The sequence below is a fragment of the Hyaena hyaena genome, unplaced genomic scaffold (genome assembly GCF_003009895.1).
Source record: "Hyaena hyaena isolate Hyena2069 unplaced genomic scaffold, ASM300989v1 scaffold_1663, whole genome shotgun sequence".
Classification (NCBI taxonomy): Eukaryota; Metazoa; Chordata; class Mammalia; order Carnivora; family Hyaenidae; genus Hyaena; species Hyaena hyaena.
Window position 1 is genome coordinate 164,698 of NW_024082295.1, and position 15,046 is coordinate 179,743.

At 38.2% G+C, this 15,046-nt stretch overlaps 1 pseudogene; it reads left to right on the plus strand.

The window, feature by feature from the left end:
- Positions 1-1,497: 1,497 nt before the first annotated feature.
- On the plus strand, positions 1,498-14,498 carry LOC120226346 (annotated as a pseudogene).
- The last annotated feature ends 548 nt before the right edge of the window (positions 14,499-15,046 follow it).

Sequence of the window (15,046 nt, forward strand, 5' to 3'; positions counted from 1 at the left end):
TAGTATCATATTTACACAAGAAAATATAGACCAGGGCAAGAGGAAAGATCTAAAAACAATTCCATGTGTATAAGAGAACTTGATATAAATTTAAGCATGCTCAATCTATTAATAGGGAAAGAAAAGTATATTTAATGTTGGGAAATCTGGATCAGTATGTGCAGAAAATACAACTCAATTCCTAACACCACATAAGAGAGAGAACTCCAAATGTATTTCAGACAGTAGTATTAAAGATAAAACTATACAATTATTTCTATTTGAAAAAATGTAGAAGAAAAATCACTGTGACTTAGGATGGTGAAGAGCTTCTTAAACAAATACCCAAAGAGAAATCACAGCAAAACTTTTGATAAATTCAGTTATATCAATATTAAGGATTTTGGATTTTGCTTCACTAAGAATCACTTGGGCAAAATGAATAGGTGACAGAAAGAGAAAATATTTACAATGTCTATAATTACAAAATAATTAATATCAAGAATATATCAGGGCTACAAATCAACAAGTAGAGAATACAACCTGAGTATAAAATGAGCCAAAGAAATGAGCTTAAAGTTTACAGAAGGAAACCATCCTCCACCAGTATGGACACAAAAGCTCAAAATTGGTAAACAATGATATGTTACTTAACATATACTAGAACAACAAGAACTTCTTACTGAGGAGTGCACAGAAGTCTGCATGCATTAGCATATTACCCCTGGGAGAGTAGACTGAAGCAGCGATTCTCTGGAGAGCAGTGTGGCATTACCTAGACAATTGGAATGCAGACATCCCAGTTAACTGCTGTCCTGAATATTTGATGCCAAGAAAATCTCATATGGGTGCAAGAGAGAACATGAGTGAAGCTGTTCACTGCAGTGTCATTTGGGGTGGGATGTCTATCAGGGAAAAGTGGACAGGTCAGTGCATGAATGCACACTTTGAAACATAGACAGCATCTGTCATGTGCAGTGGATCAAAGGTAGAATATAAATAAATGTTAAACCACAGCACACAGTGGCAAACAGAGAGAAATGAAGCACATGAATACAAAATACAAACATGCACAACAATACATGTTTCACAAGAAAACATTCCAACAAAGATGCACTTTAAGCCGCAAAGCCTGCTTGTCTGTGGTGGGGTCAAGGGTAGGAATGGAAGCAGGAAGTGAGAATAAAGGAATAGATCAAGGAAGGTCTGCACTGATTTAGTGATTTTAAAATAGCATGAACTGAAGAGAATTATTAGTATTCCATTATGCTACACCTGACCACCGCAAATAGGCCAAGAAAAAAAAGAAATCAAGGAAGGAGGTAAGGAAAGAAGGTAGGGAGGGATGGAGTGAGGGAAGGAGAAAGAGAAAGAGGAAGGAAGGAAGAAAGGAAGGAACGACGAACGAACGAATGAACGAAGGAAAGAGGGAGTAGACAAAGAGTAGCTGAACACAGATATTTTAACTTTTGAATTTCTGCAGAGAGTTTTGCATCATATTGTTAAATCTCTGCAGAAATGTGGCATGACTGGTCCCCCGAAGTTGTGATACCTCCTGCAGATGCAGTATCTGTTAACAAGGAAAGGTCGAAGGATGTAAGAAACCCTTTTAGCTTCCTAACGATGGGTTTTCATTGAGTTTGAGCTCCAGCTGTAGGCACATCTGGTCGTGGTCTTCTCTGGGCAACCCTGGAGGACTACAACCACCAATATGAAGGTACTTGGAGGACCAGATAAGGTGCACCCCACTTGCACCTGCCAGCAAGGAATGTGTGCCAAACAGTGATCTTGCTTACCAGGTGCTGCTGCTTAGCATGGGTTATTAGATGGGATTGGGATGGACGGCTAAAATGTGATTTGATGAGGAGCCAGTTGGGTTTCCTCATTTCAGACGTTGCTTTGAATCTTTTTGGAACTTGTGACTTTTTGCTGGGTTAAGTCTTTTAAAGCATTGTCTGGATATATCAGAAGCATGACCTTTATAGAGGGTGTGTTTCATCATTCTCATATAGTTCCATATATGAAGCATGCAAATGAAGTGTAAGGAATTTAGAGTAGGCAATGATACCCACATATTTTGTGATGAATGTCCACTCTAATAGAAATTAAGAGAGGGGCGCCTGGGTGGCTCAGTCGGTTAAGCGTCTGACTTCGGCTCAGGTCATGATCTCATGGTTCGTGGGTTCGAGCCCCGCGTTGGGCTCTGTGCTGACAGCTGAGAGACTGGAGCCTGTTTCAGATTCTGTGTCTCCCTCTCTCTGACCCTTCCCTGCTCAAACTCTCTCGCTCGCTCTCTCTCTCTCTCTCTCTCTCTCAAAAATAAACAAAACATTTTTAAAAAAAGAAATTAAGAGAAACAATCATCATAAGAATTTTTCACATCCCACTTACAGTGAAAGGTCAACTTTAGGCATCATCTTTTCCTTTCTGTCTCCATGTGGGTAACAGGGCCTCCATTAGGGTTCATAATGAACACTATTTCCTTAGACATCATGGGCACAATAGGAAACATGAAGATGGAGGAAAATATGGAAGATGACTCCTTCAGTGAAATTCCTATTTCTTTGCTTCTATTAGCTAATATCCTACAGCGGGTGTGTGGAAGGAAATCTAGAGGCAGGCATAGAAGATAATTTAAAAGTCCCATATATGAAGGAGAAGAAAGCACAGAAGAGTCAAAGAATAAATTTGTGGGACAAATGCCCACGAAGATTCAACTGGAGCCTCTTTTTCAAGGAAAAATAAAAGCAATATTTGTTTTCTTTCACCCATACTGCATTTTTTATATATGAAAAATTCTGTTCAGATGAAATTACCAGTATACTTATTATAAAGCAAGCTCTGATTTAAAAAAAAACGTGATGGCACGTTTATCTGCATTTTAGAGAAATTTGTGCATCATTGAAAAAGAAATTATTTATTTTACAGGAACCATCTGGTTTCAGTAGATATTAAGCTTGATTTATTTTGAAGAACATCGCAAAAGCACTGGGAATCTGGAAACAATGGATCGAGTCCCCTTCTTGGAGTACAACTTTCGAAAAATGGATTTTGTTGCAAGACCATCTCCTCATCTCTTTGCTACCCACTTCCCAAACTATTTGGTTCCAAGGGGGCTGAAGAGCAAAAAAGCCAAAGTAGGAAATAGACTATGGCGCTAAAAGATAACTGCTCTTTCTCATTATTTCATTTCATTTCATTACATTGATACTGCACTCGTCCAGGTGTTAGCAAATGTGGCATTTGACATACTTTTGAATATTCAATAGCCATTTGTGTTCTTATCTTACAGTATCAGATTTTTATCTTGCACTCTTTGTTTTCTGATTATATAAGTAATATATAATTACGTATTATATATTAAAAGATGGAAGGGTATATTTGTGTGTATTTAATGTACTTTATAGAGTGTATTATATATATTTTAAATGTTTTTTATTTATTTCTAGGAGAGAGAGAGAGACAGCGTGAGCAGGGGAGGGTCAGAGAGAGAGGGAGACACAGAATCTGAAACAGGCTCCAGGCTCTGAGCTGTGAGCACAGAGCCCGACGTGGGGCTTGAACCCACAAACCATGAGATCATGACCTAAGCCAAAGTCAGATGCTTAACCGACTGAGCCACCGAGGCACCCCTATAGAGTGTATTATAATACCATGTACATTATATGTTATATATCTTTTCATTTATATTACCAAGTATATATAAACTGCTAGCAATTCCTTTTTCTTTTTCTGTATTCCCTCCTTGCTTCTTTTAGACTTTTTTGCCCACTTTCTCTTCAGATGTACATAGTTCATTGGAAGTCCTAGGAAACCTCGGATCAAATCATTTGTCTCTACTGAGTGATCAGTCACCTCCATCTATTGATAATTTCAGCTCTTGGCTCATTTTATTCCTTTCTACCTCTACTCCTGTCACTACTGGATTATTTCAAAGCTGATGCTCATTGTCTCTGGCTGGCTAGACAGGAGTGAGGCCATATTGCACCCAAAGGGTCAACATGAAGGAGGCACTCCCTGTCAGGGCCACACAAGTGCAGGATTGCCTCCTTCAAGTTGATCTGTTAGGCTCTGCGCTGACATCCTGTACCCCTAGCTCTCTCTGGGTTGATTTCAACTCCAGCCACCTTTTTCTCCACCAACCTCAGTAACCCTCTCAGGCAACATATGTGTTATAAACCTGCCTTTTTTAAAGTGACACTATTTGCTGTCTGATGTAATACATACTTAGCTGTTTATTTATTGTCTGTGTTTCTGGCCAGAATAGAAATTCTTGAGAGAGATGGAGTTCGCAATTCATATGTACATTGAATAAATGGGGGGAAAAAAAAAGAATCACCAGTAACTGCCATAACATGAATCTTGACTTCAAGCACCTTGTTCCCTGAGTGCTGTCTATTTTTCCTCCTATGCTCTTCAGGTGTCCCTGCAAGGGTGCAGTGATGTGTCAGCACTTTCAGATTTCCGGTTCCCTCCCCCTCCACCTGTTCCCTCTCACTCAACACTTGACCATGCAATTACCTTAATTATAAAAATATCCTTAATTTTTCCTTACCCGCCAATGACTCTGTATTACATATTCAAATCTCTTCTGTCTAAATTACCTTGCTCCAGTGAACTCTATTAGGATCAGCTGCCAACCCTAACTCTGATGAAACACAGTTGGTGTATATCAGTACATACGTTCACGAAACTCATAATGCGGTATGAAAAAACCCAAACACTTAAAAAATGTGTTTTGTCTTTACATTTATGGTCTCAGTTCTCACATTTTACTTTTTAAAAACTATTTTGCTTCCCTTCTTTCCAAAATGTTTCCTTCTGTTTTCCTTCCGTTCTCAAAGCTCGACAGCATTCCGTTCCACCTATCCTGGTAAAAGGCTCCCAATAAACCATTTCTAGTAGATGCCCTCTATGTCCAAAGCCTCCACTCACTGCTTTCCCTCCTTAAGAAAAAAAGGTGGAATGTATAGACAGTTTCTGTTTTTATTACACATCTGCCCCTCCACTCATGGTGTGAATTCCTTTTGGATCTGCGTTCTCTACCCCACTGTTTCACAAATGGGAGTCATTTTCTTTGCCAGGATATTGGCAATATTTGGAGGCATTTGTGGTTGGAGTGGTGACGCTGCTATTGTTAGTGGTTTGAGGCCCAGGATGCTGATAGATGCCTTATGATGCTCAAGGTAGCCCCAACAACAGAGTGTTCTGAGAGTAATGTGCATGGTGCCACTGGTGAGAAACTTGCTCTTTTCTCAAAGATTTTGCTTGAACAAGATAATTTCCATTTTTTCATTCATCACCAATTTCCTTGTGTTTAACTGGATTATTCTGTTTGGCCCATAGAAGTTTTTATGTAACACATTTTAACAATAAAACAAAACTTGTCTTGCTCCATGCACTTTCCTTCATTTACTGTTTGAAGTCAACTTGAAAGTATTTAGCCTCATGCTCCACTCTTTTTTGAATCCTGAATGTCAGTGTCACTTATTTTTTTTCTAATGTTTATTTTTGAGAGAAAAGGAGAGCATGAGCAGGGGAAGGGCAGAGAGAGAGAGAATCCAAAAATAGGCTCCAGGCTCTGAGCTATCAGCACAGAGCCCAATGTGGGGCTTGAACTCAACGAACTGTGAGATCATGACCTGAGCCGAAGTCAGATACTTAACTGACTGAGCCATTCAGGCACCCCCAATGTCACTTATTTTTTATATTTTTTAAAAAGCAGGAATTATTTCTTGATCATTTTACTTGCATCTGACATAGTTGATCACTTTTTACTTCTTTAAAGATTTTCTTTTCCTGCAGTTCCAGACACCACATTCCTGGTATCAGCCTATCTCAGTAGACACTTGGAGCATATTCTACCCATATTCTCTCAGCCTGTCTCAGTAGACATTTTGAGCATATTCCACCCAGCTACCATTTCCTTTCCTCATATTTCATGTCAGCAGAACTCCCATTATGTTTGGATTTGTATCCTCTGTGTGCTTTTGCCTGATACTTTAATCTCTGGCTAGAGAGAGGGTACAATTTGGTTGTCCCAAAGCCAGGTTTTGGATCTAGGCATCTTGCAGTTATTTATTCAGGCATAGGTAAGTGACAAGCTTATGAGCAATGATACAGGTAAAGAAGTTTCTTTCATGTCTTCTCAGGGAAGGTTTTTTCACTCTTTAAAGAGACCATGGGGATAAACACTGGTAGCCATCTGGGACACGGAGGAGATTTAACAAGTCGGAGTAGAAAAGTGGGAGACTATAAGTCAATGACAGCATCAAGACGATGAGTTAATCCAATCTGCTCTACTCACATCTTGACCTTGGTGTTTTGTGAGAAAAGTTGATACCTTTACTATTTAAGAAATGTTATTTGAGGTTGTTGTTTTTTTTTACTTATCTAATGACATTCTGAGACACTGTTCCCTCCTCCTTCCTTTCTTCCTCTAACTTCTGAGAAGTGAGGATTAATTATTCTGTAATTAATACTCCAGGTATAGTATCTAATCACATAATATTAAATATAATGTATGTGCGATTGATTTCTCCCTTTAATTCTAGACTAATATAAACTGTCTATTTAGTTTTTCCCATATTTATCCATAGAGATTTCAAATATCTCTATTCAAATATCTATCATATTATCCAAATAATGGAACTCAAATATCCAAATGGAATTCTGATTTTACCTTCAAACCATTCCTCTTCCCAGGTTCCTTATATTAATAACTTATATCATTATCTATTTAACAGGGGTATGATCATGATATGTGGCATAAGTTACTCAGCTCTCCCATTGTGCTGATGCCACCTTTATATAAGTATATGGATTAATGAGAAGAAACCCTTTCCAAATCCAAAACCAAAGACATGAAGAATCATAGCACAAAAGTGAAAAGAACTTCTTCCTTCACATCTAGGAGGATTTTTCATTTCTTTATGGAAATATCAAACACTGGTGACATTTATCTGATATTACCCACCACTTTGTTGATATCAAGTAAATCCCATTAGTGAAGGACTCTATCTCCATTGCAGTGGGGTTACTAAGGGATGACCTCTATCAGCAGCTCATCTCTTAGCTTAAGCGTTGGCTCTCAGCAGTGTGCAGGGACGTGGAAGGTGAATAAAAGCTGTTCTATAATGAACCTGGATCTTCCTAAGAGAACTCACAAATATATATATGCCATTTCACAATGAAGATAGAAGCCTAAATTTTATACAGAGCCCTGAATAGTCTGTACACATGTTGAATACATCACTTAAATGTGGGTTGGACACATACTGATTAAATTTTTTACTCTAACATCATTGGGTTGCTTGTTTTATGAAATTATATCTTCTGATTGGTTATAATAAACAATTGTTAAAGTGAATCCCATATTCTTTTGATACAGAAAATACTGAGGTCATATCTTCGATGTGCCAAGTATTTGTGCTTTCACTGAAGATATATAAATAAGAACTATATAAACCATACACTAGGGCATCAGAAAAACACACTATTGGTGCACCAGGGTGGTTCAGTCATTTGAACATCTGACTCTTGATTTTTGCTCAGATCATGATCCCAGGGTCCTGGGATAAGCTCCATGTAGGACTCTGCACTGAGTGTGGAGCCTCCTTAAAATTCTCTCTTGGAGCTCCAGAGTGGTTCTGTCTGTTAAGCATCTTCGGCTAAGGTCATGATCTCATGGTTCGTGGGTTCAAGCCCTGCGGAGCCTGAAACTTGCTCTGAATTCTGTGTCTCACTCTCTCTCTCTCTCTGCCTCTCCCCTGCTCGTGCTCTGTCTCTCAAAAACAAATAAACATTAAAAAATTTAAAAATATCAATTCTCTCTCTATCGTCTCCTCTCTCCTCCTTCTCTCTCTCTCTCTCTCTCTCTCTCTCCCGCTCTATCTCTCAAAAGGAAATTAAAAAAAAAAGAAAAATAGATTCTAAATTTTCTAAGATGATTTGAAAACACCTTAGTAAGTTTTTCCTGTTGTCATGATTTATAGCTATGAGGCATTTTCACATATACTTGATTGTTGATGTAGGGACAAGAGAATATTGTTGCTCTCTGTCTGGGGGGATAAGAAGAAGTACCATACGGGGCACCTGGGCGCTTAGTCGGTTAAGCGTCCGACTTTCCCTTAGGTCATGATCTCGCGGTTCATGGGTTCGAGCCCCGCGTCGGGCTCTGTGCTGACTGCCAGCTCAGAGGCTGGAGCCTATTTCAGAGTCTGTATCTCCCTCTCTCTCTGACCCTCCCCTGCTCNGGCATTTTCACATATACTTGATTGTTGATGTAGGGTCTGTATCTCCCTCTCTCTCTGACCCTCCCCTGCTCGCGCTGTCTGTCTCTCTCTCTCTCTCCTAGAAATAAATAAAAATATTTAAAAAAGAAAAAAAAAAAAGAAGTACCAAGTGAGGTGTGTCTTGAGGAGTAACTGATAGTCACTAGGCCAATCATGAAGGGAGAGGCATTGCAGAGAATGAGTAAGGCAAAATACAAAGAGGACTAAATATATACATGATATGATATGGTTAGGAAACTAAAGTTCAACTAACAGGCTTCATCCTATTGGAAGATATTAGGGTAAAAATGTAACAGAATAAAAGCGTCAGGAATAATACTTCCTTTCTTTGCAGATTATTTACATATACAGAAACCCTAAGGACGTTATGTGCTTGAATTTCCACTTTTCAAAGAATGTGACATTACAACTTACAAGTTCCTTTGAGGAATATATGGAACAATTTCTAGAGGCAAAGATAACTAAAGTTTTATAAAATAAGTAATAAGTTTGGTGTCCTGTGGTGAGCTTTTAGACTAAGTGAATAGCAGAGGGAAAGAGGATGCTGGAATAGACCCGAATGGGGTCAATAATCAACGTATCAACCCAACTGGTAGAGTTGTCTTGGGTTACTGAGTCCAGCCACTGTTACAAATATTGCTTACTCTCTCTCCTTCTCAGGTGAGTGTCCAGGTTTCAGTTATACCACCAGAAAATATTTACATCTAACCATGAAAAGAATATTTCACTAGCACACAGATTTCTGTTCAAGCTAAGTGAGAGGCACCTCAGTTTAGATACAGATTTGGAACTTTGCACTGCATATTACAGGGAGCACTGCCAAGGAGCTTCCATTTGACCAAGTTCTGTTCTACATTATTTTCTATAAAGAGTTCTTTTCTAAAAAAGTTTTGTTTTTTTAAATTAATCTCTACTGCCAACTTTGGGCTCAAACTCACAACCCTGAGATCAAGAGTTGTGTGCTCTATTCACTGAGCCAGCCAGGTAACCTCACATTCTTAGGATTGATTCTGAGAATGGTGATCTGGAACAGCAGAGTTAAGAGATTAGTCTGTAATGTACTGTGCTCAGCTGAAGTGACTCATCAGAGATCCTTCATGTTCAATGCAGCAGAGAAATAGCTCTATGTGCCTTGGGAATCAGCATGAGGAAGGACAAGGAGAGGATTCCTTCTCCCTTTTCCTTTCAGGTTTTTCTAACCCCATGTTAAGTGTTTCTGTCTATATGAAATGCACTTAAGAAACCAGTTTCTCCTTGAGTTCATGTAATTGTTTCATGGTGGAAGCTGAATGGTTTTTCCACAACCAGATGCTAGTGGAAATCTGGAATCTAGCAGCACACTCCCTTTTCTTCTTTGTTACTAAAGGTTCCTGCATCTACTAAGACTGTAGCTTCTTTTCAATGTGTTCAACATATTTACCAAATGATGTTCTGTTCTTCCCACAGTGGTAGGAAGCCTTTGGTTTGACCACATCAAAGGTTGGTATGAGCAAAAAAGCCACTTCAACATTCAGTTCATGATGTATGAGGAGATAAAGAAGGTGAGAACCATGACATTACTGACTTCTCCAAAGTTATAAGCCGTCCTGGCTGAATGAATATCAAAGTTCATGCTCAGAATACCCAAAGGATGATATCAAATTTGAGATCCCAGCTTCCGTGTACCAGGAGATGTTCTTCCAGTATCACTTCTAAGATTTCTTTACCAGGTGCTCATTTCCAATGCATACTGGAGATTTCTTTTCAAAAATTGTCTCTGTGTGACAAATTGTCTGTTTATGTATGTGGGCATGCATATCTTTGATTATTTTGACCCAGATTGTTGATCTCTCTTTCATGGATTGGTAAGTCTGTTTTCTGCACTATTTATTCTAGTAACATTCTAGATGTTATGTTGCACCTCCTGGGAAACTTTAATCTTGTCTTGGATTGTATATGGTAAAGCATTGCAAGAAAAATGAAATGAAAATATCTGTGTATGATTAGAAAGAATCCAGCTCCTATACAGTCAAGTACAAGTGGCTTGAAGAACTTATACTACTTATTGACTGAATTCCAGAGGTAGGACATCCTGATAGTGGGTGTGGCAGCTCAAGCATATGGAGAATGTCTCAGCATTTTATATGTTTCCTTCATATCATATTTGGTGTGGCTATGATGTCTCCTCTCCTAGTAGAAGGATGGTTTTTATAGCTCCAAAGTCATGTCCTTACATGATAGCATGTGTGGGAGAAAGAAAGGTAAGTGGGAGCAAAAGGGCTTTTTGCCTTGCACAGTTTGAAGCTTTTTTCCACAAGGAAAATCAGTCTCAGAAGTTTCAGTTGTATTTCCTCTTTCTGTTTCAGTGTCAAAATTGTGTCATGTGACCATCCTAGACTAAAGTCTTGTGTCATGTGACCACCCTAGACTACCACTAGACAATTGGATTGCCATAAGGACCTTAGATCAAGCAGGATCATTACTAGAATGGGCCTGGGTACTGCTGCCAGAACACCACCAGGGACCTCTTAGCAAGAGAGAAGTGAAAGAGCTGAAAGGAAGGCAAGGCGAAGGGCTGCTGAATATTTTTCACTAGGTTGGGTTCCAGCTGCCCCAATGTCATGACAGCAACAGTAGACTCTTTTCTTGAGTCCATATCTCCTACCAAATAGAGATTCAAGTTTGGCCAACCTTGCAACCTTTCTCACAATGTGGCCCATCCTTTGCCTCCAGCCTCATCTCCCATTTTTCTCATCCAAAGCCTGTCAGATACAGCTCCAGGGAAACTCAACTTCTAATACTCCTATGACCTGATATCTCATAACTTCCATGCAACCACAATGATGCAGATATTCTTTCTTTTGTCTAGATTCCATACCTTTATTTTGTCTCTCTAGAAAACTCCTGTTTTCGCTTTAAGTTTCCAGAACAAATTCCTCATTTTTGTTGAAACTTTCTCTGATTTCTGTTACACGATTACTCCCTACCCTTAGGTCCTACTACTGAATTCCCAGCATTGATCCCCTGTTGTGCCTGTGGTCATTTGCACCATCATGCAGGGCAGTGTCTGACATAGTAGATACTCCCCAGATACTTGCCGAGTTACCATGGATAAAATGAAACATGGGTGTTCCTAAAATGAACCAAAATGAGTTCTAAAACAATGGACAAGTCAAAGTTTTATTTACCAAAAATAAATAAATAAATAAATAAATAAATAAATAAATAAGTCACTTCTCATGGTTCAATTCTATTTTTCTTTCTTTCTTTCTTTTTCTTTTAGAAATTGTTTTATTTTCTTTCATTCAACATTATGTATGTTACCAAGTTTTGTATTGGCTCTTTATTTTTCTTTTTTAAATTTATATCCATGTTAGTTAGCATATTATGTTATAATGATTTCAGGAGTAGATTCCAGTGATTCATCCCCTATGTGTAACATCCAGTGCTCATCCCAACAAGTATCTTTCTTAAGGCTCCTTGCCCATTTAGCCCATCCTCCAGCAACCCTCACTGTTCTCTATATTTAAGAGTCTCTTATGTTTTGTTCCCTTCCCTGTTTTTGTATTATTGTTACTTCCCTTCCCTTATGTTCATCTGTTTTGTATCTTAAATTCCACATATGAGTGAAGTCATATATTGTCTTTCTCTGACTGACTAATTTTCCTTAGCATAATACCCTCTAGTTTTATCCATGTTGCTGCAAATGACAAGATTTCATTCTTTTTGATTGCTGACTAATACTCCATTGTGTGGTGTGTGTGTGTGTGTGTGTGTGTGTGTGTACCACATCTTCTTTATCCATTCATTTGTTGGTGGACATTTGGGCTCTTTCCATTCTTTGGCTATTGTCAATAGCGCTGCTATAAACATTGGGGAATATGTGCTCCTTCACAACAGCACACCTGTGTCCCATGGATAAACACCTAGTCAACTCTGTTTTCTAACCAGGCTTAGCACCTATGATTTATACTAAATAATGATATTTAGCGGTGACTTTTGTGTCTTTCTTTCTTATAATGTGCATAATTTATCATACTGCGATGTATAATAGGATCTCAGAGGTTCTCTATTAAAAGTCTGCAAATTTTTGGGGAAAGAATTGAGTGAAGAGGACATGGATGCCATTGTGAGACAAGCTACGTTGAGAGCATGAAGTATGATCCACGGACAAATTACAACAATATAGTAACGAAGAGATATGGGTTACAAGCAAATGGTCATTTCCTCCGCAAAGGTGAGGGTGAACAGTGAATGGCTGTCCTACACTGTGATACAAATGGATCAAAGTGTAGTTTCTTAGCTTCTTGGGTCACTTTCCTAACATGGGGCTCTCTTGGCCCAGTGCCCTTCTCTAGACAGATGATTTTCCATGATTTCTTCTTGTTGCTCTTCAAGAGACTATATTATATGGTCCGTGAATGTATCTGATGAATAATCTGAAATCACAAGGACTTCTCCATGGCCCTGGAATTCCACCAAAGCCTAGTACAACATCTGCCACAAAAGGGATGTTCATTTACTGTTAGACTCCTTTCCCCCATGTACATGGGATCAGCACATGTGATGATGTTAATGGTGGGGCTGGTGGCCATCACTGGCTGCTCTTCCATCTCTGTGCTTTTTTCTAACCTCCCCCAGGACTGAACTAACAATACACATTTGGTGTTCTTTTGTTATTGCACAGGACTATCATGTTTCCCCTAGTACGAGAATCTTGCATCATAAAAATGTATAGAAATATTTCCTTTATCTCAATCTCATACCTCTGAGTGAGTTTTTAAATGAATGACTCATAAATGGATGAATTTGAACATGTTAGATTATTTTTATTATTTTATACAATCATTCTACTTTATATTTTATGATCTTGTAACTTAGTACATAGGACATCTATAGTACAGAATTATAGACATGGATTTTCTACTTAATCACAGGGTTTTATGCCTGTATGTACAGTAACAGTAAATATTTGGTTTGATTTCTCTACATTAGATTCCCTTCACTAAATCTATTTATAGGTATTCACCCTTTCAATTCAACAATGTGAATCATTGGTAACTCAAAGCCAAACTGAGTGCCCTTCCTCTTACCCTTGGCATACTCTATCATGTTGTAGATGCTATGACCCTTCTCAGCTACCATTATTATTGTACTTGCGATTTGTTTTTCTTTGTAAAAAGAAAATTTTATGTATTTATACATTTTTAATACATCTGGAAATGAGAGACTAAAATGGCCAAGAAGACAAATAGCAGGAGCCAAATGTCCTTGCAGAAGTGACACACATTTCCTTATGTTTCTTCTAGCCAGATACTTTCTTTTCTTTTACATCTTATGTAATGGAATGTCATTTGCCCTAGCTTTATCATTCCTGCACTATTTTGGTTTGTATTTTCAGTTTCATTAGTATTTCAGTTTGTTTCACTTGCTTATCTACACTTACATGTGCTTTTACAATCAGTGTTTCTTTTCTTGCTTGTTCTATCAGCCTCAATTTCTCTCTGTGTCCATAAGTGTAAGTAAGACTGTTGTAAACCTACAGTGGGCGCAGATGGAATAATTACAGGCGAGCCGTTCCAAATTGTATGAGCTTGGCTATATTTTAAAAATGTCTCTGAGCATCCATGTCCTCATCAGTAAATATTTGTCCAAAGAAATTTGAGTTCTGGAATTTTTAAAGGACTTCTGTAAGCCACAATAGCCCATGCTAGCCTGGAACAAAATAGTAAACAATTTTCAGGAGTTTTCTCCTTTTCTCGGTGGCTGACACCTGAGGAGTTGGGCTAATTACTTAAATTATAGCATAATTGCCATGATGAGTTTCTGCTCCTGGCCTAAGGTGGAAGAGACAGGGCATGGTCATGTGTAGGAGCAACTGGGGCCTCACTGGGGAGGAGATCAAAAGTCCAAAAACTGATGTTTCTCCCAAAACTAGGACATCACACTCCCTCATTCCAGAATCTCCATTGAGGCAATTTCTTTGCTTTTCCTCCCAGGTACCATTGGAGACTGGGAAAATCACATGACTGTTGAGCAGAATGAAAGGTTTGACAGGATGTTCCAAAGGAAGATGAAAGATTTCCCCTTGAGGTTCATCTGGGATATGACTGAAGAATAGAATTCTAAGCAATGCAAACTATTTTAAGAAAGCACTCTCAGAAAGAAATATACTGAATTGTCTACTTTCATCTTTGACTGTCATTGGCTCATTATTGAAAAACCTCAGTGATTAATAAATATTAATATGTGCCTTTACATCATCTGCCATCTGTGGCCTGCTTTGCATTTGCTGGAATTCTTCAGTTTCTGATCAGGAGAGGATTTCTGTCTTTGTTTGGGCATATAATTATGAAATGGTTTTTATTTTACATTTTGAAATTTCAATGCTCTTGAGCAACAAGCAGGTCATAACACGTGATCGATTGGATATCTTAAAATAAAAGACTCATAATTTATAAAAAACTACTATGGGTTTTCTTGATACTTAAGATTTTAATTTCTGGGTAATAAAATGAGTCAACCTTTCATTTTATAATTTCTAGGTTTTGTGTCAAACTTAGAATATTGCTATCACAAGTATTTTCATGTATTCAGAAATCATATATTTAATCCGAATCCTTAATTTATGCTGTAAGACCACTATCTAGTACTTTTCTAACAGATAACCAGTGGCCCAAGATAATCTATTGACTAGCCTTCATTTTACTACTGATGAAAATAGACATTATTTTGTATTATACAATTGTGTGTACATGAGTTGATTTATTTAAAATGCCATATTTTCTGATGAT